Here is a 27901-nt window from a genome sequence, read left to right on the forward strand (position 1 = left end):
TAAAAGATATTACCTCATCTACCTGGTCTCTCCATTATCCCATATATCAGAGCAAAGCAATGCACGACCACACTGCAGAGCTGTAGTGACACAAGAACACATGGCAGACATGGCACATGCTCCAATTCGTGAACAAGAGGTCTTTTCTGTGTGCTGAGGATCACCAATGTCAAAACCTGGCTGTCTGTGCTTTGCATAAATTGTCACAAAACATAGCTTAATGAGTCTGGCTGGTAGTCACCTTTATATACAAAAATCCAGCTGATGAAATAACTTTATACCACCAAAATAGATTACCTCTGCGCATTAAACATTTATGGAATGCCTCATCATGCAGTTTGGCACACCTCTACACAATTGGCAGTCTCTGCTTAAGAGAGGAAATAGGAAGGTCAGGACTGAGGTGCACTGGATGAACTATTGGTTTGCACAGCACCTGCCTGCGTTATGTTTGGCTCAATCCAGTGTTTATTGCATCCATATCACAAGCCTTTAACTCATTTACAATTAAAAAATATAGAAAGCTGACTGACTTCAGACCATTAAAATAAAAACTAATCCCGTCCACAATATTTTGACGAAGTGTGCTGCTGCATTAAAATGTTCATCTGGGACTTATAGAATGTTTTCTTCCACAACAGCATCTGATATTAATGAGTTTATATGGATACTGTGCAATTTTGCCTGCAATTCTCACAGGACATTCTTGGAAATGAGGTGACCACCTCAATGAAGCAATCCTATTAATTAACAAAGAAAATATATTAAAGCATAACCTCATCTAAAATAGTAAGCAATGGAATCAGCTACAGCTAATTGTTAATGCAGCACTTTCAGAAGTGTGCAGTTCAAAGAACTAGTGGGGGAGAAGGGCAGTACGCATAGATGATGTATAAATTAAGATGTGTATAAATTAGGCCTTTAACTCTAGTTGGTGGGATTGCGGAGGAAGTATGATTGGTTTCATTTTCCCTGAAGGGGAGCTCAGCTATGATACACTTGGGATACACGGTTAATGGACAATATTCTGTCATTAATGCTTATAGAGCATGGTCCAAATCCTGCATGATGCTAACTCAGTCTGACATCAATAAGCACTCTTCACAGATGAGGTGCTAAGTGCCCTCAGACAGATTTTCTCAAATTTCTAATTTAAAGTTATTTGTTGAATAATGGCTGTGAATAATTTTTCTTATGGGGCTTATTCATCAGCAGCAGACTGCACGGTTTTGATATGCAAAGTTTAAAATTAACGCTGTTTTGATGGGGTAGTGTGGGCCAGTGGGCAGAACTACCAGCCGACGACTACGAAGAAAAGCTCTTTCCAGTGGCTGAACTTCATTTTTTTCCTCACTGCTTTCTTTTGATTCATAAACAAAAGATTCAGAAAATACACAAGCCCTCAGAACAGTGGGCCCCTATTGCCAGAGAACTACACAGCTTCTCAGACATCGGAGGGTGGGGTAGAGGGAGAGAAAACAGTGACATTTTACTCTCCAGAGATGGATTGCCACAGCCATTCTCCATCACCAATCACCCACATGACAGAAAGGGGGCTGTAGAGCACCCCCCTCCCTCTCTCTCTCTCTCTCACACACACACACACACACACACACACACACACACACACACACACACTAAACTCATGTGCTAAAATATTCATGGAAAGTGAACAGAGTGTGGACAGACACACAGCAAATTCACTGAATGTTTTGAACACAGTCATGGAGTATTTGGGTTTTTTTTAATTATTTACCCCGCCCTAACTCTGATCACTTAAACTGACATTCTCTTGCTGTTATTATTCTTTGACTTTCCATAATTTTCTAACTGAAGAGAGAGACTGGAATAAATCAAAGAATCTCCCAGGAGTTGTCAGCGGTTTATGCTTTAATGCCCCATTTTGCAGTTAAGCATTTCCTATCCAAACCCTAGGAGTTTCTACCAATTTTGAAAATCACAGCCTATTGACATTTATACTGAGAAAGCCCTTAAGGAGATGCTTAATTAATAACTTCCCAAGTCATTGAAAAGCTCAAATGGGTGACCATCCTAAGTGGTAAGTGTGTTATCAGTGAATGTCACTCCTCCTCCTGTTTCATTCTTTTCCAGCAGCTGAGCATTAAAAAAAAAAAAAGGCTTCCCTTGGGGACCCAAAAAGCGAAAAGTCTCATACAATCAGCCCAACCAGGGAATAAGATGAGGCAGAGAATGACACTGAGGGCATGTCTATTTTCCAACACAAGTTGCTTTGGCGTAAACCTGCCACCATTACTATATTGCTTGTGCTCATGCATTACTTGGCTATTTGCATCAGCGCTGTGCATACTCACCAGGAACGCTTGTTTTGATGCACAGTTTGGTGCACTGTCGCTACGAATCCAAGTGTGCAACTCACTAGTGTCTTTTGGGAAGATTTGGGAATGCATGTTTAGTAAGAAACAAGTCATGACTGTGAGGTCAAGTTCTCATCATGCAACTTTCTCCACCCCACAATGCCATCTTTATCTCAATTTTCACACCTATTTTGAAAATCCCTCAAACCCACCCAGGACTTGTCACTATTCTCCATCTCTGTCAGAAGCATGGAGCCTCCTTTGCATTTTACTGTCATGAGTGTTGCAAGCACAGGATGCATGAACCTTCGGTATTTGCAGAATCGTAGAAAGAGTCAGAGAAATAAGAATTTGAACAGCCAGACACGAGGGCTAACAGAAGAGGTCAACGCAATGCTATACAGCTCAGAGAAAAAGCAGTTCAACCAACAGTCATAGTAATCGATTGTGGTGTACAGTGTTCTACCTGGCCCTGCAGTTTGGGGGCCTGTTAGGAATTGTGTGGTGCACATCTGTGAATACAAACACTGGCTGTACAACTTTTGCTTTTGTGGTGCCTGTTGTCCATTTAAGATTATTACACCGTATTGGTCACTGATCCTATCAGTTGTGTCAGTTTTCAGCAACACCTAAGTTGGTGCTTTCATGAATGCCAGGCATTCGGCAGCATATGTTGGGAATGAATAAAGATAAGTCATTTTCCAAAGAACAGAGAGTTTTATTGAGTAACAAACACTTAAAAAATGCTATGCAAGTTGAAAGCAAATACATCAAAACCGTAATAAAGGTATGAAACAGCTTAAAGAAGAAACAGGAACATTCATGCCCATTTTAGATATAAAAATCTCACACACACACACACACACACACACACACACACACACACCCCCCCACAGGTCAGTGTATGTAAGGACCATCACAGCTTCAATGTCCCCTGGTGTGGCGTGATAAGGATAGGGATGCAGTCCCTGATGCCACAAGGCATGCTTGGGAGGAGGGAAGAGCAGTGTAGGGAGGTGCTATAATGGAGTTCTCCATGGACTGCAAAATGAGCCTTCAGCACTTGCGTTTGCTGCTGGAGAAGCCCCATTATGTCCTGGTGCATATCCCTCTGCTTTTCCCGCTGCGACTCTCCTGTCCATGCTTTCCCGCTCCATACAGTCTGCAGTATTCATCCTCCAGACCCTCTGTCCAAGGTCTGATGAAGCACTGGGTTGCCAGATCTCACTGGACAGGTCATCCCGAGTCCTTTCCTTTCTCTTCTTTATCTGGCTCAGGTGCTCCACAGGTGTCAAGGGGGAACACCTCAAGCTGCAATGGTAGTAGCTGCAGATAAACATACAGAAGGGTATCATTGTCAGCATAGTCACAATGGAAAGCAGAAGTAAAGACTCCGAACTCCCTTCCTTTATCCCCCTAAAGTTTCAAACATGACATGCTCATTGACACTTCTGCTGTGGAGTGCTTGTGCATGGCACCACTCACAGTACCAGCCATGGTGAGTACAGCCCACCAGGGAAATAAGGAGGGAATTGCTCAGTTGCGTGAAACTATGAATATAGGGAAATGACACTGCATACGGGAGCATTTTCCACAGGCGGTCGTGATTTTAGCAGCTCTCTCACTCCTGATGGTGACAAAGGCACACAAAACACAGCTGCTGTTGGTATTCCAAAGCCATCTGGGGCCATGGGCTGCTAGCCTATTTCCTACAATGGTGCCTGCCTAAAACATTGCTGACTAGTGTGGGCAAGTGTCCTACTGCAGAGGCAAAAATAAGGCCCTAGAAACCTTCGAGAGAGAATTGCAGAATACCTCCATGAAAGTTTCATTCAGACCTCTCAGGAGGATTCAAGGGACATCCCTGTCTACATAAACAAACTGCTCCACATATTCCCCCTCCCTTTGCCTAATTTGACGGGGGAATGAACAGCAGATAATGCTACCTCCCTACCTCTTCCAGTAAGAGTAAATCAAAGAAAAGTCAATAGCTGTGTCCTCTTAAGTTGGGGGCACCAAACACTGTAATGGGAAATAAATTTGCATGCTTACCCAAGGTTCCTTCCCCTGCATCGGGCTCACACGTGCTAGACTGCCAGGACTGTGGAGGAGTCTCATACAGGTACTGGCTTGCAGTCTAACTAGACTCCCCAGCCACATATATCCCATCCTCCTCTTCCTCCTCCTTGCTGTTCACTCCAGGGGCCTTGGACTTGGGTTCCTCGGAGATCTCCAGAATGGTGTGCAGGGTAGGGTCTCCACCAAGTATGGCATGCAGCTCTTTGTAAAAGCAGCAGGTCTGCAGCCCAGGACCAGATCCTGTTGGCCTCTGGCCTTCCAATATGCCTGCTGCAATTCCTTAACCATCGCACAGCACTGCTGCTGCTGCTCCCCATCGTACCCCTTCTCCTGTATCCCCTGTGCCATCGCTCATAGATGTCCATATTTCTATGGATGGCTGTAGCTCACAGACCCAGGAGATCCAATATCTCCTGTCTACTCCAAACTGGAGCATGTAGCTGGCATGGTCAGCTGGGCAGTCGCACAAAGCAATGGGGAGCTGCTAAGGAAAAGGCATTTAAAGAATTCACAGGGGGCGGGGGGAGCGCTTCTGATTTCTGTAACCCCTGAGCAACGGAGTTCACAATTGTGACCAGAGTAGTCCGTGTCAGGCATTGTGTGACAGCTGCTGGAGGGCTGTTAGGGTCAACTTAAGTAACAGTGTCTATGCTCACACTGCATTGACCTCAACCATGGTACATCAACCATGGCTGAACATTGCTTGGGGAGGTGGTGTCAGCGTAACAAGGTGCTAACATCAGTGGGGGGATGAATTCAAGTGTAGACACATGCACAACTAGGTTGATAAAAGGCAGTTTATGTCAACCTAACTTTGTAGCATAGACCAGGGCAGAGAAAACGTGAAAGAATATTGGTCATGTATTAGTGGCTACGACCCATATAAATCTTAAGCTCCAGTCTACACCTAAAAATTAGATCGACGTAGCAACATTGCTGAGGGGCTGTGAATGTTTTCATATCCAGTGTGAAGTAGTTAGGTTGACATAATCACCACAGTAGATACAGCTAGGTTGATGGAAGAATTCTTCTGTCAATGTAGTTAATTAATGTCTCTAAGGGACAGTACCTAGATTGACAGATAAACCTTTTCCATGGATGCAGCTAACATCAGCAAGACTGCACTACAGCTGCAGCACGTAACTGTGCAACTATAGCCACTGCAGTGTAGACAAGGCTTTTAGTTACTCAGGCTCTTTTAAAGCTTTTATTGGTTAGCCTTCCTTCTCCCAAACTGTAAAGAGAATAAGAACCATCAATTCTTCTGCTGCTTTCTTGTTTAAATTCTGCTTCTTCTTACACAGCTGGGAAGAACAGACTTGCAAGCTGAAAGATTAAAGAGGCTCAAGGAAAATTTCAATAAAAGTTCCCATTCTTCTGTCTAATAGCCACTAAGACTTCATTTATAGACTCCACAGCTAATGAGATGTTACCTTTTCTGGATTTATGCTACAGCAGTTAAACTAGATCTTTCTTCACAAAGTAAGGATTCTGCTACAAGAAAAGTACACCCAGAAATAGGGTTCCAAAAGGCTAGTTCACAGGACCCAGTAAACTTGCCCTTGAACAACTAATTGGGAAATGATTGAATAGACCAATAGCAGGATTCTTTCATCACTACCTGATTTATAGTGTTCACTAAATGGGATCAGAAGAGGGAGAATGTGTTTCCTGAGGAAGTTGCTAATTGAGAATCCAGTGTTAACTGAAGAAAATGAAGCCACTAAACTGCAAACCGTCTTTATGATTTGTAGATAATGAATCTGTGACAGAGATAGTACCATGGACACAAGCGCTAAGTGTTTTCCTCTGCCTAGCAACAAAACCTGTCTTGCTAGGATTTAACTTCTGCCATATCTTCTTCATCTGAGGATCTCAGACATTGGGGTAGGTAGGTGAAAGCAGCATTAGCCAAGGTGTTGAACCGAGTAGTGTGCTGTCTGCATATTGGTGAGACGAGGTGGTCTCAGAATCCACCAATTCTCCTACCAACTACACACAACTACTGCAGAAGTACAAGGGAAAGAATAAAACCCAGTGATACCGCACAGGTGTGAGCGCTGAGGGAAGAGCTGCAGTTGTCATTATGATCAGAGCACAGACCTTGAGGAAGGATTCAAGCCACTTTACAATGCCATGATTGAGGAGAGATCTAAGAGTATGAGCATGGATCAGCAGCACCATTGCCATTTCTGTCCAGATCCTGCCCTGAAACCTGACTGTCCCTGATATGGGCTGTGGACAGATGTGTTTTGAGAGGGTTCTTAGTTTCTCAAGAAGCTCGCTCACAGAAAGGAAAATGGCATTTCTTCCCAATATACGGTATTGGTTCAATTCTGGCTCTGAGGGAACAGTCTCTGAATCAGCAGCAACATTTGAGATTTCCCTAGGGGATTTGTCAAATATCATGAGGTCCACTAGTCTAGTCACCTGCACTTATGGCAGGACCCAGTATTATCTAGACCATCCATGTTTTACAGCCAAATCTGATTAGGCTAATATGGCTCACTGTGCCTCTAGTATTAGCTAAATTTGTTTAACTCTCTAGTAATGCTTTAGCTTTGCATAAACATTGTTCAGTCTTTTAGAATTATTATAGTACCCTCTTAATGGTGTCATTTTGGTCCTATTTTAACTAACAAATATAAACAGGGGTTGTTTTAAAAAAACCTCTTGGAATTCATGTGCAATATATTAGATCTCTGGTTGGTTAAATATTTAATAATTATTTCAATTCAACACTCTTAAGTTGGAAATATTGAAATTAGTCATGTAAAAATGGTTTTAAAGTCAAGCACTAGAAACGCACATTTTGTGCACTTCATTTCATTTTATAGTCTCCAAGATCTATTACAAATTTTTAATAAACTTGTATCTGGGATTTGAAGCCTAACACTTATGCTCAAAAGGCATGAATTTATTAACAAAAAAAAAAAAAAAAAAAAAAAAAAAAAGACACCCAAAGTGGTAATAAAATGTATTCCCCAGTGGTATATTGCAAATGGGTTGTAAAAATGACTATTTTACTAATCCAGCTGCAATTAAAAAATACAGCTGTCCTATCTGCATCCCAATGCCCCACTTTCAGGAAGAGAACAAATATTTTTCATTATATATTACCTATTGGCAAACATTTATCTTTGTCCAGGAATGATGTCTCCTGGGCATGGCTGCCTTTTTTTTTAAAATGATTGCATATGGAGTTCTCCTAGTATCATGGACCTACAAATGCTAAGAATCTCTTCCTCCCCCAGGATATTGCACATTTCAAAGAATGAGAAATTTTCTGCTGAAGTCAACAAAACTGAGCCACACACACACACACACAGTATCTGATTAACAAGCTTGTCAAGCCACCATTAGTTTACTTCAAACTCCCACTCTTAATCAGAGTTGTACCCTCAATTTTTTATTAACCTCACAAATTAAGAAGTCTAGTTGTGACTGACAACCTAGAAGAAACATTGAACAGAATTTAACACTTTTAAAAATCCCTAAATAAACTTTTAGTAATATTCTGCTACATTCTTGTAAAAAGAATTTTCTCTTATGAATGTATTAATCATTGTATAAAATTATATGTAATAAAAGGGCACAATCCTGTTCTTTTATATCAACAGGAGTTTCCCACTCCCCACTGACTTCACTGGAAGTAAAATCAGGCTCGGTGTTCTTAGTTAAAGTGCTTATATATCAAAAGTGTTGGAAGTGGTGTAGGCTTAAGTGAAACATGTATCTTTTTAGAAAAATGATACAAAGCCATTGTTTTCAGCTAGAATGCAATACAAAGGGATCACAAATAACATTTGAATTATACACACATCACAAAACCCTAGCAAACTCAATTTTGAATATGACCTTAACACTAACTCCAAAATGAATACTTCAAAATCCTTTGTTTAAAGTAAAATTGGAATAAAAAAAAAAAATGATTTGCAGCCAAAGAAAATGATTGCCGGCTACCTTTAATAAGAGTGCCATCATTTTCTGTCAACTTTTCTGACAATCGATTAAGCACAGCAACAAACATCACCCCAAATGCAATATTGCTGCAAGCCACACTTAACAGATAACACAGCTGTCTCATAGGTGACAAAAAAAAAAAAGTGGAAAAAAAAAAATCAGATTTAATAAAATCAAGATCCTAGGAGCAGCAAGAAACAATTAAATAGCCTTAGATCCAAGTCTGATGTCTAAAATGGTAAAGCCAAAACAAATATTTGAACAGAATGGCTTACAATACAAAAATAAAGTTTAAGAAACAGAAAAATAAAGATGGTTTTTTTCAACATTGTTACATTTTAGACTCTTCCAAGTTTGCTATTATTGCACACCACCTGTAAACTCAGGACCTCCAAGTTTGCACTCGCAGTGTTCACACTGGGGAATTACAATGCAACACTTGGGGGCACACTGCTATTCAAACCCCTTTCTTTACATGGACTGGCAGTTTGGAGTATGCCGTAAGCAGTGAATTTTACCCACTGTATAAACAGAGGTTGCAATGCTGCCACACACTGAGCTTCTCCTGCAAGTACGTAAGTGCCCTCTATTCTCACTGAAGTTCAGTGTGCAGTTAAAGAGTACTCAGAATTCTACAGCACTGGAGTCATAGGCATGTAAAGGATGCTTTTAACTGGGTAGCACTAAGTGGATCAGGAGCAGAGCCAAGTGCTTTCAACATTATTCATAAACATGTTGGCAAGTTCCAAACAGGGCTTCAATCCAGGTATGTTCATACCCTATTTCTGATGTTTTCTCTCACCTTCTGCCCCCAAAAGGTCAGTCACCTCCTGCCCCCAAAAGGTCAGTCACCTCCAAATCCAAAAAGCAGCCGGGGGGTAGGTAGGCAGAGAAACCAATAGCTCCAAAGGAAGATGATGCTCCTCATCCCAAAAGGTGGCTGTGTGCACTGGATAGCTCTTCATCCATTGCTTTAGCATGTGTCTACAGATGGATGACTTGACTTTAAACTGAAAGAATAAATACTTGATCTCTTCTCAGCCTGCTGCTAATTACGACATGGTTTTTTCACAAATGGAAGAGGCTTCTTCCCATTTGTATCTCCTTCGATACGTAGAAAGTCAGCCTGGTCATCCCTCTCTCCTACTATCTTGCAATCAACAGCATTATTTTTACACTCTAGCAGACGGACTCTCCCTGGTGCATCAAAACCAATCTCAACCCTTCTGAATGAATGTCTGACTTCACTCTCAGCTTGGTAATGAGGCTCTTTGGGAAATAGCAGAATTATTTTTAAAAATTACAGAAAGTCACCAACGGAACAGGAGAGAGAGAAATTTGGAGCAGCCTCTTGTCCCAGCTATAGGCTATTAGGAGAGGCTATCATTCTATCAGGAAGGAAATTGAACCGAGTGGTGACAATGCTGTTATTTATCTGAGAAGTGTCAATAAGCTTCAATATGTTTTTTTTAGATCAATTTAATAATTCACATGCTGAAGGGATGACCGCTCCTGAAGGGATGACAGGAATGGGTCCCAACATTTGGGGCAGGAGGCCCGATTTGTAAAAATATCATCCCCAACTTCAGTCAAACAACGACACTGGATCCAAAGATCTACATCCAAGATTTCTTTCACCCATTAAAGTTTATCCCACCTTTTGCTGAAATCTTGCTATGGATCACCATCATGAGAACTCTGTGGATCTGACAATCTCTGCTGAGCTGGCCGCTGTCTTCAAATCTTTCACTCTCTATAGCATTTCCAGGAGGAGAGGTGAATGCTAGGAGGGGCTGTCATTAATCCAAAGAAGCCTCACAGCAGGATAGATTTGTGAACAGAAGTCAGTACTGCAGAGATCGCCATCTATACAGAGTGAGGAAAAGCAAAGGAAAGACCAGGGAGCATTAGAGACCTAAGACTGGATTAGACAGAGAGAGGAAGGAGTGAGGAGAAAATAATATTTAAGAAAGGTAGCACCAAAAAAGTGAACATTTCACCAAATCATAGTCTTCAAAAATACTCACAAGCATTAGATACATGTGCAATGATAGCTACAGTAACATTTGAATATTTCAACATTGCAAAATTGCTACTTGCCCTGAATGTTAGAAGATTTCCTTACTGACAGTTTTCCCCCTTCACAATGGAATAAGAAAACATCCTGTTCTCCCCCTCCTCCCCCACACACTGCAGCAGGCATCATCATCTACATTACTCACAGAGAGACAAACACATCCAGTAACTTGCATAAGGCCAGACTGTTTTTCAGTGAGAGATGGGATTCATATCATGAAGTTCCCAACTCCCAGTTCTGAGGGTAGCCCTGTAAGTCACAATGCCTCAGCTTTAAAATCTAAGTGCCTGATCCAAAGTCTACTCAAGTCAATAGGAGTCTTTTCAATTGATTTCATTAAGTTTTCGACCAGACCTTGCAAGAGGCAAAATAACCTATGCCATCTTGCCTCATAACAATTGTGTCCTTACACAAGGCCGATTCTGCCACCCTTATGCAGGTCGCGTAGTATCTTATGCCACAAGTAGTCCTATTGAATTCTACCAGGTTTGTAATTCTTCCAAAAAGGCAAATTCAAGTTAAGATAAAATAAAGATGATCCTAACAAAGAAGCCAAGGGAGACACGAGTCAAGTCTTGGCATGTGCAGGCCAGAAAGGTAAACAGGCCCATCCAACGTTTAAAGAGAGGAATAAGTGCTTGTTAGTTATGGCATTGGGCCTGTGACACCCAGAGTTCACAAACCTGATGTGTGGCAGCTAATATGTACAGACAGCGCATGACAAAGCTACATAAATATGTTCTGGAGGATTTGGAAACCAATAGAACATTCTGAATTTAAGATTACCTGTGTGAAGCAGACCTGTCCAATCTGAGGTTCCATTTATATTTCCCTATTCATGGCTATCAGGGAAGACAGTTATAGTTATAGTTCACTCACTTAGTCTTTCCTTCCTCTCTCCAACCCAAACCAGCCTGTCAAATTGTAGTAGGCGGGCTGAGATTTGTGACAGGAGGGAAAAAGTAAAAGCCAGTATTGTCCAGACAAGTGACAGTGAAATCAGGAAAGGAACTTTATAAGCATGGTTGAGCAGAGCAAAGCATAACTAAGCATCAGACGATGAGATGTAGGATAGATAGAAGTGAGGGAAGGTCAGGAAAGAGAGACAGAGAAATAATAGTCTGGCCTTGTAAACAGAACAAAAATGGAGCTTCAAAATGGGGAGGAGAACAAGAATAAAAAGGTAATACTCAGGAGAAAGAAGAACAACATACAATTTGGGTACTGTTGAGAAGGAAAGAGAGAGGGTACCCAAGAGCAAGGGCCAACAATGAGTGTGAAAAAATAAGTTTGATACACACAAGAAGAAAGAGTTGTATGTCCACAAGCACCTACTAACATGTAGAAAAAGAAGAGTCCATAAAAGAAAGAAAAAAAAAAGGGGGGGATCTTAAAATAGGGGTTTCTCCAATTCTCAAAAACAAAACCACATTGCATCTCTTCTTCAAAGGACGCAAGACATCCCCTTCACCATTTATGAAATATAGGAGGAATTTCCAAACCTTCTCCCTCTAAGTCATTCCCATTTTGTTGCACCAAATTAAAGGAGATGTTTGCATCCAGCTGAAGTGTGGCAGAATTTCTTTTGTTGAAATACTCTGTAGAATATTTTCCTTTTACAGGTAGGAATATTAAACTGCTGAACTCAGGCACCTAGAGAAAGTAATTGATTAATACTAGGGCTTTATTTTTTTCTAAGGCCTTCTGCTTTAAGGTTCTATATCTTTTTGTCCAGTCCATTAGTGAATTAATATTACCTCACACAGTCTTTTGACTTTAACCGAGATAAATTACACCAGTTCTTCCTTCTGAGTAAATTACCAATTCAAAGCATGTAGACAGCATAAAATATCAACAGTCCTGCAGGATACCAAAAAAAAAAAAAATGGGGAAAATTCACAACTTTATATACACATACATATATACACACACACACACCTACCTTACTTTACAAAGTATTCACTGATATTTTCTAGCACCTTCAGAATGGCTAACATGGAAAAAATGAACCCTACCACCAGGGTACACATTATACACATGGAGCCAGATTTTCAAGTATGTTCAGCTCCTATTGTGATGCTCATGGCCAGATTTGCAAAAAATCTCAGCACCCAATGGGCACCCAGCACAATGAGCCCTTAGGTAAATGCAAGCTGAGCTATTTGGAAAATCTGGCTCAACTGTGGGAGCAAAGCCCTTCTGAAAATTTGGGCTCCAATCCATATGCAAATCCCCACCACCACATCTTTTTCTCATTAAAAATAAAAAAAGCCCACCAACCACCTTAGAACTCTCTCCCAAAAATGTCTGACAATTCAGTCTCAGAAATCACAGGAGACCTGACTGGAACCACGTGGTCCTGGCACATTCTAGAATGCTCCCAACTAAAATGGTGGCAAAGCATCACGGTCAAGTTGGGCTCTCACATATCTGATCTATCTCATTATCCTGTAGTTTCTATATTGCAGATTCTTGTACGGAAATAAACAGTCTCTATCTTCTGCCCTGAAAAGGTATTTCACACAATGATTTAAAGCAGAAACCATTAAGATCAGGGAAGCTCATTGTATCCAAATTAGACTCTGATCTTGCAAAGTCCACAACTTTTCATCAAATACAGCTAGTCTGTGACTAATTACACACCCACACTAGCATCAACAGCAGCAGCAACTAATCAGGGAATTACACACAAAGTTGTAAGGAGAATTAAGGCCTGGCTCACACTGCTGGCGACGTCGACAGGAGATACGCAAGTTTCAGTACATAGCTTGTGTATCTCCTGTCGACTTACTAACTTCCACTTACCACGGAGTCTTCACTGTGCTGCATTGACAGAAAACACCCTCCAGTAAACACAGCGTTACTCTTTTTTTTTTTTTTTGGGGGGGGTGCATTTAATGCGTCAGCCGGAAAGCACATCCAGGATCGATGTGCAGGTCTCCATTGCCCGCTCAATCGATCCTGCTGCATCAATCCATGGAGCCTGATGCAACGGAATCAGTGTAAACATACGCAAAGAACCCCCTTTTACATCCCTGCATGTGCTGTTGTCTGGGCACATGGGACTGTATGAGGCTAATCGTTCATTTGTTCCCACTTCAGGACAGGTGGGCAGGAGTAGGATGGGGAATAAGTGTAGCCTTTGCTCCAAGCCCACCCACGGGACAGAGTCTGGATTACTATAGGGCAAGTATAGGCTTTCAGTACCCAATACTACTTCTTAGGAGGTGCTCTGAGTCACTCCGCCATGCAAGACTACTCCTGGAGCTGTACAGCTTACGTACCCTGAGGTCTCAAAACAAGAGAAAAAAAAAAACAAAAAAAAACCAGACCTTTGTTTGGAGGGTTTTGTTTGTGTTGTATAAAAGACGTCAGCATTCTTTTTAGTGATTGTTTGACAAAAATTATACAATTTCCAAAAGACCCGATACACCGCAGGGCCTTTCCATTAAGTTAAACATTTGGAAACCTAAGAGGAGTTCAGGAAAAACTGAACTACAGAAGGCTCTAAATATTACAAAAGCAGCAGGCTTTCATACATTAGAGTGGTGTGGGTTCCTGAATTCAGTTCTGAAAGAACCCAAAGAAAGCAGCAATGATCTTGGCACTGGGTATTTCCTGCGGATTAATGACCAGCTGGGAGGAATTGATGGCCTGCAGCGCAGCCAAGGGCCATTAACCCCAGGCAGTCATTAATCCCCAGGAAATGCCCTGTGCCAAGCTCATTTTACTACTCTAAAATGAAAAGCAAGCATGGACTATGGACATTTTGTTTTTAAATGAGAGATGCTATTCAGTTGGTACCAGCAGGGCACCATGTCTGTGAGTCATCTATTTGAATTAAAGACTGTATTATAGCTAGGATCCAGGCTTGTGTTCCATACGCACAAGGGTAGTTAGCATGTCCACATAAACTTGATACTCCCAGATGCGTCAAGATTTTGCCATAGCCCTATCCTTCCTGATCATCAGCTAAGTATCCAGAGGGTGGTGTAGCAGGAGTGCATGTTACACGTCTGTATCAGGTTCAAAGCTACCCAGTCATGCACAACCTTTTCCACTCACACTCTTTGAGGCATTCTGTATGCCTCTGCCCTTCTCAGGCAGAAGGGTCACACTACTACTGCTCAGTTCCTACAGCTCTTCAAACAAACAATCATCCTATTATTCCTCACAACAACCACCACCACTTATAAGTGAAGTTTCCATTCACTTCAATTGGCGCAATGGATTTTCTACACCTCTGAAAGCCAGATTAAAAAAAAAAATCCACCCCAAAACAATCCAGAACAAAATTTGACATACACGGAGGCATTTCACAAAAATTGTCTATCAATATCAGGCAGAAATGGATTGACATACATCCAAAAGAAACAAGGTAAAACAGAGTATTAAATCAGTGCTCACAAGATGACATGTCACTGTAAACTGTATTTTTAATGTTGTGTTAATAGATAATTTAAGTGCCCAATCACGTTGCTTACTTGTGGATGGGTGGTACTAATTTTGGCTAGAATTTTCTGATCAGAGTTCACATGTGCGATTCTAGCTACATATATTGCCCCCACTACTACCGTATTAGAGCATCTGAATTTTTAAAGAATTTTATCCCCACAGAACCTCTGTGAAGAAGGAAAATACTATTATGCCTACTTTAGTGATGGGGGACAACATCAAAGTGACTTGCCCATGACCACACAGAGTCTGTGGCAGAGCAGGGTATTGACCAGAAACCTCTCAATTCCCAGGCTAGTGCCCCAGCTACTGGCCCATCCTTCCTGATCCAGAGAAGTAAGTTGTGTGTTGTATTGACAAACTAAAGAAATAAATGACAGACTTGAGGATGCAGGAATTTTTTTGAGGATGCAGGAATCTGAGGATGAGGATTTTTTTTTTTTTTAATTAATTCTGTGTTTGGATTATATCACCAGCATGTCATTTGTATGTATCTGTCAGAGAAGACCATGTGGCCTAGCAACCTTGACTGCCTGTAATGAGGCAACTGCAGTTTCTCTTGCTTTTCTTTCTATTATCACTGCTTCAAACACCCACGCACCTGCAGATTTAGGGTTAGGAAATAATCTGCAAAGAATGTTTTAATTACTTCTAAGTTAAGTGAGGTCTCAGAGAAGTATAATTACTCAGTGTAGTTTTTAAATCTCTAGTTGATCTCATTTGGGTCATTTCTAATTTGTCCACGCTCCACCCCTTAAACTGCTGGAATAACCCTGGATGCCTGTTCTTTTCTCAGGAGTAAAAGAACAGCTACCACACTTACTTTTCCCTTGTTTTGATAACCAAACAGTTGATTGATTAACTGTGAAAGACACTTACTACTGGCTAACAGAAATTCTTGGTTGATTTTGGAGGGTAAAATTTGATTCAGTGGTACATATCCTTCCCAATCAATATTCTTTTTATTCAGTTTTTAGCTGAGCTTGTTATACAAACTATATCTCCTTTGTGGTTTTTCCTCTGCACTCAGGAGGAATGTTCTTTTAGGGAATTAAACTTAATACATTCAGGGATTTTTCTATGAAGGAAAAAATATGCAATTGTGTTTTTGTTTAGCAGTAGACAACTGCATGTCCTGCTACTAACTCTAATGGTACCTGATTTTGTAAAGAGCTGAGTACCCTCCCTCCATTGGCTTCAGTAAGAGATGATGATACATAGCACTTTCAAGCATCAGGCTCTTACCAGCAATATCCTGTGTGATCAGAAGTTAAGGATCCAAAATCTCTCTCACTATGTATAATTTACTGGGAACAAAATAGAATGCATCAACACTATTCAGGAGGAACTGAGTAAAACCATCACTATTTTTGCAGAGACTTGTTGCCCAGCTGTCACAAAGCTCAGCTCTTCACACAGTGATGTTATCCTCACAACAGAAAGTAGCACTGCAGGTTCTACCATCTACTTAATTAACAAAGAAGCACAAGACTCCATCTCACAAGGCAGGTGAGAGTAACAATGGACACAGCAGCCAGACGGTTTTCATACAGAGAAGTATATAGCTCAGAACAGAAAAGATGAAGTTAATGCTCTTTACAAGACATAGCCAAATAATAAGCAGTTTCCACTCACCTTTCAAAGGTTGACCCATCCCTGGCTCTCCCCCCTAGGAGCTAACACACACTTGCTATTCTGAGCTATAAACACACACCAAATTCTCATTTGGAGAAGAAGGAAGAACAACTGGAGCTGCTTCTACTTCTTCACACAATCAGACCAGAGCAGCCCTCTTCCACGCTATTCTCTGGTTGCTGGTTTCCTCTTCCTGTTTGGTAAATAATACAGCTGGGCCTCTTTTCCTGAAGAGCTTCAGCTGTTGTGACCCACCTCCCACACCCTTAACTCTTTCCTACCCAGTCCCTGAACCCTGCCAACAAGCATAACAGAGGAAGGAATGTGGAGGTTGGACTTTTCTTGGGTGATCCTTCAGGGCCTGATTCTCAGTTACTTGGCCTGGATTCACAAGGTGATGCAACACTTAACTTTTAGGTTCCTTACAAATGAATGGAGCAACAATGGGATTCATAAAGCCTGAGTCTGGTGCCCAGGCTCTCTATAAAATGAGTGGGGAGAGATAGGTGCCTAAGAATGGGAGTCACAAAAGCCAGAACACTAGGCAGGAAGACACCTAAGCTAGCTAGTGGGAGATGCTGACAGGAAGAGTATGTCTTAAGCCCTCTCTCTGTTAGACACCTAAATCCTGCCACAGGAAGGCACCTATCTCTACTTGCAGCCCAAAGCAGGGACTCCTCTCCTAGTGCCTCCATCATTTCTTTCAAGAAACACAGGAGCAAGTGGTGCCTCCCTCATAACTTTTAGTCCTGTGATTAGCACACTTACCTGGGATGTAGGAGACCCACATTCAATTACCCCCCTCTTTGAGGATTTGACCAGGAGCATTTCATGTCTCAGGAGTGTGCTCAAACTTCTGGGCTATGGGACAGTTTGAATGGCTCTCTCTTTTGCATAAATAATTAAAGAGGCATTAGGAACTGGACTGAGAGTCTTCCTCCTCTCGTGTGGGTGCCCTAACCACCAGCCTATAGAGCCATTCTCACTCTCTCTGGCACAATGACTATTTAAATATTTATGCACAGTGGAACAGCTTCATTAGGAAAGAGTGAGAGAGACCAACCCTCCCCCACATCAGAATATCCCATGAACCAGTGACTAGGGAACTGTTTTGAGAGATGGGGAACCCCTACTCAAATCCTTTCTATCTATCAGGCAGAGGGGTAACTCAACTCAGTTTTTCCTATCCTGGGTGAGTGCTATAACCACTGGTAAAAAAAATATAAAAGAGGATACACAATTGCAACCGCCTCAATTATGAAAGGGCATGCCAATCAGCTCAGGTCCAGCAGGCAACATAGGTAGGGGAACACCTATCCTACCTCTGCATTACGGACTGTGCTAGGGCTTAGGAATGAGATAGGTGCTCGTGTATGCCCAGAAGAAGAAACTTAGGCATCCAGGGAACTTTTTCAGCAGAAATGTAGGTGCCCAGTGAATGTAGGCACCTACCGGAGTAGGCGGCAGTTGAGCTTGGGTTTGGTGGATCACAGTGGTGCCTAAATCTGAGACTTAGGTGCCTAAATCTGGGGTTTAGATACCTACATACTTTTGTGAATCTGGGCCTCCAGTCCTGACCTTGTGTAGGAGCAAAGAACAGAGCATTAAGATGGCTTTAAGGTACCTTTGTGTTCCACATGTGTGGGAGCCATGTAGGGACCCTCCCTTCTGTGCATACAATATGTTAAAAGTCTTTAATTACATGATGACAAACTACTGGTTCTTCAGTAACCTTGCCACATTCAGCACACAGGATAGATGATGAGGGAAGCAGAAGGTCGTAAGAAAAGAAAGGATGTTCTCTTGTGGTGGACTGGGTTCTGTTTCTGGCTCGGTCACACACTTCCAGGCCAACATTCTGTGGTGAGTGTCTATGAGTGTAAGCTACAATGCCTTTAAGCTACCATTAGCCCTTCCCATTCCTGGACTGCTCTGAGGGCTGCAGAAGGCCCTCATATACTTTAGACAGCCCCAAGGGCTGCAGCATCTTCAGAGCTCCCCAGAATCTCTACAGCACTGTGTGATACAGCTGTACACCTCTCACGGCCCTCCCATTCCCAGTCCTTTCCACAGCACACCTCTATGCTGGGGCTTCTTTCACAGGGACCCATCAAGGCCAGCCTTATGGCTTGTCTTCCACAGTCTATGCACTGGTGGAATCCTTCCCTGGCTGGATATAACGTTTTTGGAGACTCTTTATGCCACGCCCCTAAAGGTGCTAAGTTGAGAATATCAACACCTAAGTGATATTGGGTGAGACTGCCAAATATACCCACCTTGCATGTATATATTTTAAGTTGAATAGGCAGCTTAATGCTGGCCTTTCCTCAATTCTGGCTGTTGGCTGTAATTTTTGTAGTTAATTTTCATATGCAAACAGTTGAATAAAAATTGAAAGGTGAGAGAGACTATGCCTTCACTGATAGCAGCAAATTCGCCGCCGTCAGATCGACTTATCTGGATTGACTGAGCGGTCAGAAGTCGACGGGAGTTACGCAAGTTTTTTGACTGCCACCAAATCTCCAAGGTAAGTGAAGACAAGCAATAAAGTGAGTTTCCATGATTATTGTGTCTCTGTGAATGCCAGATCAAATCATCTCATGGCTTGTCTTCACTTACCTCAGAGATTCGGCGGCAGTCGACCGGAGTTACACAAACTACGCAAAAAACTTGCGTAACTCCCATCGACTTCTGTGCTTCTGTTCTGCATGCCATCTTCACCGCACTGCGCCAACGGGAACCGCCTTCCCGTCAATGCAGCACTAAGCCACTTGAGAAGGTGGTCTTAATACGTTGATTTCTGGATCGACTGAGAGGGTCTTCACTGACCGCTCAGTTGATCCAGATAAGTCTATCTGACGGCGGCGTCAGTGAAGACATAGCCTCAGTTTACAAACAATAAGATGTTATTTCTAACTGCCATCCCTGCCAACTCAGCCTAAGATCTGTATGTTGTTTGGTTATTTCCTTCCTGTGTACTAACCAATAGTAAAGATTCTACAGGACAAACTATTCCTGAATACATTTTATTGCCTTAAAAGGGCTTCACGGGGGAAACTGAAGACAGAATTTGCCTTTGTAAATAGATCTTGCAATTAACAATTCTGTTAATACTCCTCTACAGTGCTTCCCTCTGTCTGATGTAAGAATAAATAAGTTTATGCCTTGACCCAGTCCTCCATATGCACAGCACCCTGAGAAGTAACAACTTAAGTATTTTTGTAGCAGTCCTTTTATTTTGTTGTTTCTGTACTTCTGAATATAGAAAGCAAGATGAGGATGATTCTTTGTTTCGAACTCAGATCTTCATCTTCTGCAAGCCCAACCACAGCTCAGCAGACAGTCCCTGAAAGAGAATCTTGAATATTTCACCACATGTTGAATGATGGTTTATGCATTTTTTAAAATTAAAGTACACTTTGGTCAATTCTTCTCTTGTGTTCCATCCTCCACCACCCCTCCTTCAATCTGGTTTTGTTTCTAACTCAGAATTATGAGAAGACATACCAATTTAATATACAGATACCAGGGGAGCAGTTTCTCTAGCAGCTCTAATTACATCAGTCACAAGTGGTCAAAGTACCATCTACAAAAGCAGAAGTTGATGAACCAAGGAAACCCCTGTACCCTATAATCTTAAATTTATTTCTGGCAAGTAGAATTCATGACCAACTATATCAGAGCTGTTTTGATTTTTATTTCCCTAGATATAACAAAAGCATATTTTATTAAAAACAAAATGGTACGGTTGTGTACACCTTGTCATGCTGTTTGGGGAAGGTTGCAGAAATAATAGATTGTTATAATGAATGAGAAAGGCCAAGTTAGAAGGAGGGAGGGCAAAATTCTATTCATTTACCCTGACGTAAATCTAGAGTAACTCTATTGATTTTGGCCAAGAGTATTTCTGTCCAAAGTATCCACAGAGCTGTAAATTAGGTCATTTTTCTTATTCATAGCAAGCCCTGTTCTCAACGGATTTCATGTCCAGTATTGCAAATTAGGTGTCAAATTCCTCTTTATCACATCAGTGTAACTCTGGAGTAATTCCATCTACTTCAGAAGACTTATTCCGCATTTACACCGGAGTAAATAAGTATAGAATTTGGCCACAGTAGTTCAAGGAACACATTAAAAAGTTTTAGTTTTGTTCTAATCTGAACAAACCTCCCTAATTTTGGAGGTGTGCTCACACTAAAGAAATGAGATCTAATGCTTGTTCAAACCCTGTATGATTTTGTTAAGGTATTGGAGTTTTAATCCTGAACTAAATGTTCTTACTTTTTCTAAAGGTATATTAAAACCTTAACATAAATTGAATGTATTTTTTCCTGCTTGAATACGGGTTGTATGCTGACCAGTTACTGTTCACTATGTAGAAGTGGGTCCCTGTTTCAGTTCTTCCCTAGCCTTATTGTTAGTAATCTCATCTTTCATTAGTCTCTCTGTATAGAAGATAATAGTTGTTCCAAATAAGAACGCAATTACTACCTTGATACAGTAACTGGACTTCCTGCCGCATGTGCATGTGCACTTTTAATTCTCTCAGCACCGTTTATGGATTCTTCTGGGTTAAAATTAGAGAAAAGCATCAATACTCTCAATACATGACAGTGCAGTGTATGGTGTAAAGTTTAAATATTTAATGTGCTCAAGTGAATCTTCAAATATTAGGGCGAAAACACTGTTTTTCAAAAGGGGGACTTGCATCATTAACTAGTTGTAATATTTAACTATTTGTGCTGTTAACATTTAACAGTCAATCTACAGCTTTAAAGTTCATGGGGCCGAGTATCAAAAGTGCCTAAAGGATTTGGGAGCATGAACCCTATATGGGATTTTCAAGGGAATTATGCACCCAAATCCCATTTAAATCTCTGTTCCAGGCCAGCCAATGGGAAGAGTGTGCAGGAGATATACCCTGAAGATAAAAAAAAACATAGATATAGCCTACTATTCCTCTTTAAAATTACTGGGATGGATGGAGAAATGGGAGTCAAGTGGGCTTCCCTAGCAAGAAAACAACTGCCAGTTATGGGGCTAGGGTGTCTACTGGGGACTGTTTTAGCTGCTTAGCTGAACCCCTAACTTTTACAAACACTGAGAGATCAGAAATTAACATTGAAATTTCATAAAATTCCCCAGGAATTTGCTCACCGCCAAGCAGCTTAGGAGCCCTGGCTTCTTCTCAGAATTGGGACAGAACATTTTATTTTTTTAAGTTGGCAACAGTGCTTAAACTCACGTGAATGGAAGGACTGAAGTTGTCACTGGCACATCTGAACAGTGGCCAGCCATACTGTAGTCCTGGAACAGTGTTTCTTTCTTTACTGAGGCCTATGAAGACAAGTCTCAAGTTTCTACCTGCAGCTTTGAGCTCTGAGCTCAAAATTCCAATTGGAACATATGGGGAAAGAGTAAAAATTGAAACTCACAGCTAACTGAACATGTTTTGTTCAAAGTTTCCATTAAAACAATTAGTCTTTGGGCTGAGACCAACCATTGGAAATTTCAATTCCAAAAGGAGTTTTGAGAAAGTTAGGAGCATTTGAAAAAGGTGAGAATGCAAAGTCTATCTCAATTTTAGAACATCATGGCTACACGAAGGCAAATTGCACTGCCTGAAGCTCTTGCTTTCAAGGTCAAATATTCTCCACCTGAAAGGGCCAGCTCTTCAATTAAAGGTCAGGAGCAAAGTTCTTGTATCCAGAAATCTTCTGCCAAACTATTTCATACATACAGTTGGCAAAGCAAAGCAACCCGCTCCACTTCCAGCTGGAAACTCCAGGCCAGATGTTATGCTAAAATAATATTAGGCTGTATTCAGAATACTGAGAAACGACAAGTTGTAAAGAACCTTCGGCATCTCAAGAAATGGCAATGTTCCAGTATGACACACAGCCTGAAATGATTTAGGAAAATGATCAAACTGGTTTCAGCATCACTTTTCTAAATAGGTCACTGCTTCTGTTTATAATTTATCAATCTGTCAATTACTGTCATTCGCAAAACAATTTGTTTCAATTGTAATGTATACAATTAAAAGCAGGCATAGGCTAATCTCAAATCATGTAATTATAGTTAAGAATGTTATAGTCTTGATTATATAAGCATGTGTTCTATTTATTTCATTATTCCCTAAGTGGACAATTCCCATTTAATTTGCCACATGGAGACAACATTTAACCTCTTACCAATCTAAATCAAGCACCTAACAATGATCTTGATTGTTTTTTTTACTTATTTAAAACAAAAGGGAAAATTTACCTTGGAGCAGGAGCAACTCAAATGTAAGTTAAAAGCTCCTACCTTGAGGAAAGGGATAGAAGTGGTATTGTCAGTTTTAACCTGGCTGAATCCTTAAAATATGATTTATTTGCTTTTATAATATAATCTTTTTTAACTAAAACAAAAATTTTGAGAAGAGAAGCAGTCATATTAAAGGCAACTTCAACCTTCAATGGCAAGGACCATAAAAAAAAAACAATGGAACAATGATCAGCTCAGAGGTGGGTGAGAGGACGCAATGGGTAAGGCCTGCTGCAGGACGTCACGGCCTACGGTGGCATCTGGAGCTGCCCACTGATTGATGGCATAGTATGCTGTGAAGGTAGCACCTTGGTAAGATTGGTCCATCGGGTGAGTTTTGCACGTACCCAGCTGGCAATGGACAAGGCTGAGTCCAAGCGGAGAATATGAGGCCTGAAGACCAAGGGAAGCCACAGCTGTAGGCAGCACATATGGAGGCACACATGCAGCATCATACAGGTGCAGGCCACCATGTAGCTGAGGAGGCAGAGATAACGGTGCACCATTGTGAGTGGGTTGTGGCACAGGGTCTTCACAAGGGCCGTGAAAGTGGTGAACCAGTCTGTTGGAAGGAAGGCGCATGCTGTGATCAAGTCTAGGCGCACTCTGATGAAGTGGATAGTCTGCGTTGGGAGGAGCACAGGTTTCTCCACATTGACACAGAGGGATGGAGCCATCAACAGCCACTCATCCAGGCAGGGGAAAACAAAGTGCCCCCCTCGGTGGAGGCGGGCTGTTATGGCTGCAAAGACTTTTGTGAAGACCCTGGGGGTGGTGGCAATGCCGAGGCGATGCCGAATGGAAGGACCTTGAATTGATAGTGGTTGTTTCTCACATAGAAAAGGAGGAATCTGTGGTGGGCCAGGTGGATGTCGATATGGAAATATGTGTCTTTCATGTTGAGGGCTGCAAACCATGCCCCTAGGGGAGGGAGAGAATGATGGAAATGAGCGTCACCATACGGAACTTGGTCTTTCTGATGAAAATATTAATTAAGCGGAGATCGAGAATAGGACAGAGGCCCCCCAACTTCTTCGGGATGAGAAAGCAAAGGGAGTAGAAGCCCCTGCTGATGAAGGGGGTGAGCACGGGTTCAAAAGTACCCTTATTAAGGAGGGTGTCCGCTTCGTGTTGAAGGTGAGTGTCATGGGCAGAGCTCCCCACAGACAGCCGAGGTGGCCCTGATGAGATGGGAAGGTGAGAAATTATTAGCCATGTCATACGATCTCCAATATCCATCGATCCATGGTGATCTCGCCCCAATGGGCAAATACAGCATAACAGCCCCTGAAGGTGGTGCAGGGGCCACAGGCAGTGATGTGGGAGGTTCGCACCTCTTGACGATCGTGTCAAAATTGGGCCTTCTGCTGGTGGCGACGTGTGGTGGCAGAGGTGGTGATGGCCGATGGTCATGAGCACTTGGGTGCTGGCAGGAGAGCTCCTGGTACCTAGTGTAGTTAGGTTGGTACGGTGGTTATGGGTGCTGCCAGATCTGCGGCTTAAGATTGTTGGCAGCAGGGCTGTAGATCCCGTGGGACCAAAAGATCACCCATGAGTCCCTCAATGAATGCAAGACCTCATCAGTCCTTGAAAAGAATAGCTAGTCCTCATCGAAGGGAGGTCCAGGATGGTGGGTTGGACCTCCCTAGGAAAGCCAGATGACTAGAGCCATGCATTGTGTCTCATTGCCACCCCTGTGGCCAGGAAGCAGGTGGGTGTTTCACTGCATCCACCACAGCCTGGAGACTGACTTTGGCCATAAGGCAGCCCCCATCCAGCAGGTCCTGGAACAGCTGGCGCTTGTCCTGCAGGATGTCCTCCAAGAAGTCTACCAGCTTGGTATAACTGTTGAAAGTGTACTTCGCTAGCAGAGCTTGATAGTTGGAAATGTGGCATTGTGGAATGTGGCTGTGGAGGAGTAGTTTGCGGCCCATGAGATCCAGACATTTCACTGCCTTATCTGGGGGATGGAGAGGGTGGAAGAGGCCAAGTGCTGGAAAACAGAAAGTCAGCCCCCTTAGCCAGCATGAACTACCTCTTGGGTTGGGGTCACAGGATGCCGGCATGTGCCACACTGCTCATACAGGTTGTAGTATGGCATCATGAATGGGCAGAGCTATATGCGTCAGTCCCCAGGGCTGGAAAACGTCCAGCAACTGGTCCAGTTGGTCTTGGACCTCTTCCACGGGGATGCCCAAGTCAAAGGCCACCCTCTGTAGCAGCTCCTGATACTGGTAGTGATCATCAGGAGACGAGAGAGTCAGTGGGATCAGGGCCTCATCTAGAGAAGAGGAGGCTGCTGTCAGGACTGGTGGTACCAGCAGTGCCAAATCAAGCACCGGGTCCTCTTCCAGGTCCAAGACTATCAGAGCCGGCAGAGGTGGGCTGGTATGAGGCCACCGATGGTGGGTTCAGGCAGCGATAAGGGTCCCACGTGGGCCAGTGGTGCCACGAGGCTAGGTCTTGATGGTACTGCGGGCCACACAAATACAGGTACCACCCAGGCAGGCCTGGAACATAGGGGGCCAGAAAAAGTGGGCGATCCCGGGTGTCCGCACTATGCCAGGAGACCTGGGAGAAGGACAGCTCTTCCTCTGAGACTGAAGAAGCCTCTGGAAGTGGCGGAATTGTCGGTGTGGGTGGTACTGTGACCCATGGGGGCGGGATGCAGCTGAGAAGAAGGAGCTCATCTGCCAAAGGTGACCGGGGGAGCTGAAAAAAGCAGCGAAAGCGGGTATAGCAGCTCGAGGTGGGATGTGGGGACCAACGGATCCGTCCGGCCCAGCTTCAGAGCACATCCTACAGTCTGCTGCTCCAAGGAGTGGTATTTAGAGCGAAGCCTGGAGAGCCCTGCCGTGACTGGGCAGCATGCACCGGTGGGCTACCGGGACCCTTGGTCTTCGTGGGAACCGGCGTTGCCAGCAGGTCTCGCTTCCACTTTGTCTTGCCCCCTGCCTTAGGGGGCGGCACTGCAGGGTCATCATGCAATGTCTCACCTGACCAAACCTCGCTCAGGAAGGAAACACAGTGCAGCACAGTGGTCTGCGATAGGGATCTGCTACAGTGCTCATGAGAGCCCTTGCGACTGTCTTTGTGCACCTTCTCACGTTTCAGCGGTGCCAATAGATGCAGGCATGAAGCTGAAGGTGGGGCACTCACCACTGATGATGGCTGCCGGTCTGGGATTGGACTCCCCATGAGACCGGAGCACATCTGCCAGGAGGAACTTGTAGAGGTGCTGAAGACGAGCATTATGGGTCCTTGAGGAGAAGGACTTGCAGATATCGCAGCGAGTAACAAGGTGAGTCTCACCCAGGCAGGTAGAGGAAGTGCTTGTGCTCGTCACTAATGGAGAATGAGCAAGGGCATGAGGTACAGTTCTTGATCCCTGGAATGTGGGGCATAATCCCTCAAAGGGGTCAGGAGAGGCCATGTAAGGGGCTACTATATACACTAGCTACCTAACCTAATGTATTTACAGAAGCACAAAAAGAAAAGAAACAGAACTAACTAACTATCTACAATGGACCATCATTCTGCCGAAGAGAGGATTCCAACTCCAACCATGCAGTCAGAGGGAACTGAGGGCACGTCTCCCCGCATGGCCTTGCATGGAGCATGCGGTGACATAAAGCAACTGTTTGGGTCAATGGACTCTGTTGATGAAAAACTTTCGACTCCAGCACATGGCACACAGGCGCACCCCACACTCTCACTCAAAGAAGAACCATTAATTATATTGACCTATGGATGTAAGATAAGAATTCATAATGATCCCAAAGCACCTTTACTGATTTCTTTCACAATATATATTTTACAGCGTAGATCCACAGACATCAAATTAGATGAGCATAGTAGTCCCTTCAGGCTTTTACAATCTATTCATCTAAGGCTTGAAAGGTTCCCTTGACAGCTTCATAGTGGTCTCTCCTAGCTTTGAAATCGATTTATCTATGGCTTGAAAATCTTCCCTCAGCACAAAACACCTGTACCACCATCCTTCCCAAAGCCACACCCCCCCAAACCCACCTCTCTTTAATTTACACTTCCAACATTCACGCACCCAAATAGATCTCTTCCACCACAAAATATGTCAGTTCTGTTCCCAGTCAATTTTGCCGCCTCCCAATGACTAAGTCTGCACCACTTAACTATATGCAAGTGCCAACCCCTGAGTCAATTAATGCTGACTCACCATCTCCCCAAATAAAGCAGGGAATGCTTGACCCTCTCTCCTCTGCTGCCATGCCCACTGCTCTCCAGGGCACGAATAAAAACATCCACCACCTAAGGTCCTCTTGTACTGTGCCTTCCACTCCTCACATCATCTCCCCTATTCCTAATGAGAACTGCAGCTCAGCTACTCACTCCCACCATACTCAGTCAATGCAAAGAACATGCAGGGGCTCGTCTCTCCCTGTCTTCCCCCTATACTTCCTGTGAAAAATGTAAAAGGTCCAACCACTTTCCTTTCCCCATCAAAAGCAGCTCGCTGCTCCCCTACGACCCAAAGAAAGGTTCCATTGCTTCATTCAACCAAAAATTTCTACTCACTCTGGAAAAACAAGCAAGTAGGTTTTTCAAGCCCCGTTGATACAGTAGCTTTATGCTAAAAACAAGATACAATTTACACTGCTGGTGTGTTGACATCACTTCTTGTCATGATGACCAATACTTTCTCACCATTTCCTTGTATTTTCCCATCTGTATCCATCTATTGTCTCCTCTTATACTTAAGGGTGTGAGCTCTCTGGGGCTGGGACATCTTTTTCTTCTGCGTTTGTACAGCGCCTAGCACACTGAGGTCCTAATCCTCAGCAATTTGATAATACAAACAAACAATAAATAACAAGCTCCAGATCTTCAAAATGATTGTAAAGGTCAGCTCACCCTATCCCGGAACCGTACATCATTGCTGATTGTGGGAATCAGAGTTATAGAGACAGACAGCTAGAAATTCAGACTGCGCTAAAATCTTAGACAGCTCAAGTATTATACTATCCCCACATAGAGAAGGGCAATCTAAGGAACAGCTTTTCAGAATACT

The 27901-nt window shown here is 42.9% G+C and overlaps 1 protein-coding gene and 1 long non-coding RNA gene across 4 annotated transcripts in view; both read right to left on the bottom strand.

Moving 5' to 3' along the window:
* Nucleotides 1–16716, bottom strand: part of NAALADL2 (N-acetylated alpha-linked acidic dipeptidase like 2) — a 691918-nt gene extending 675202 nt beyond the window's left edge. For both annotated transcript variants that reach the window (XM_067536536.1, XM_067536537.1), the window contains exon 1: nt 16546–16716. The gene's annotated coding sequence lies outside the window, so the exon portion shown is untranslated. The remainder of the gene's footprint in view (nt 1–16545) is intronic.
* Nucleotides 16717–19565: 2849 nt separating this feature from the next.
* Nucleotides 19566–27901, bottom strand: part of LOC137145658 (uncharacterized) — a 136652-nt gene continuing 128316 nt past the window's right edge. For both annotated transcript variants that reach the window (XR_010917704.1, XR_010917705.1), the window contains exon 3: nt 19566–19891. This is a non-coding gene — a long non-coding RNA (uncharacterized lncRNA). The remainder of the gene's footprint in view (nt 19892–27901) is intronic.

This window comes from Emydura macquarii, unplaced genomic scaffold (assembly GCF_026122565.2).
Source record: "Emydura macquarii macquarii isolate MOO-44397 ecotype Brisbane River unplaced genomic scaffold, CSIRO-AGI_Emac_v2 contig_3603, whole genome shotgun sequence".
Lineage (NCBI taxonomy): Eukaryota > Metazoa > Chordata > Testudines > Chelidae > Emydura > Emydura macquarii.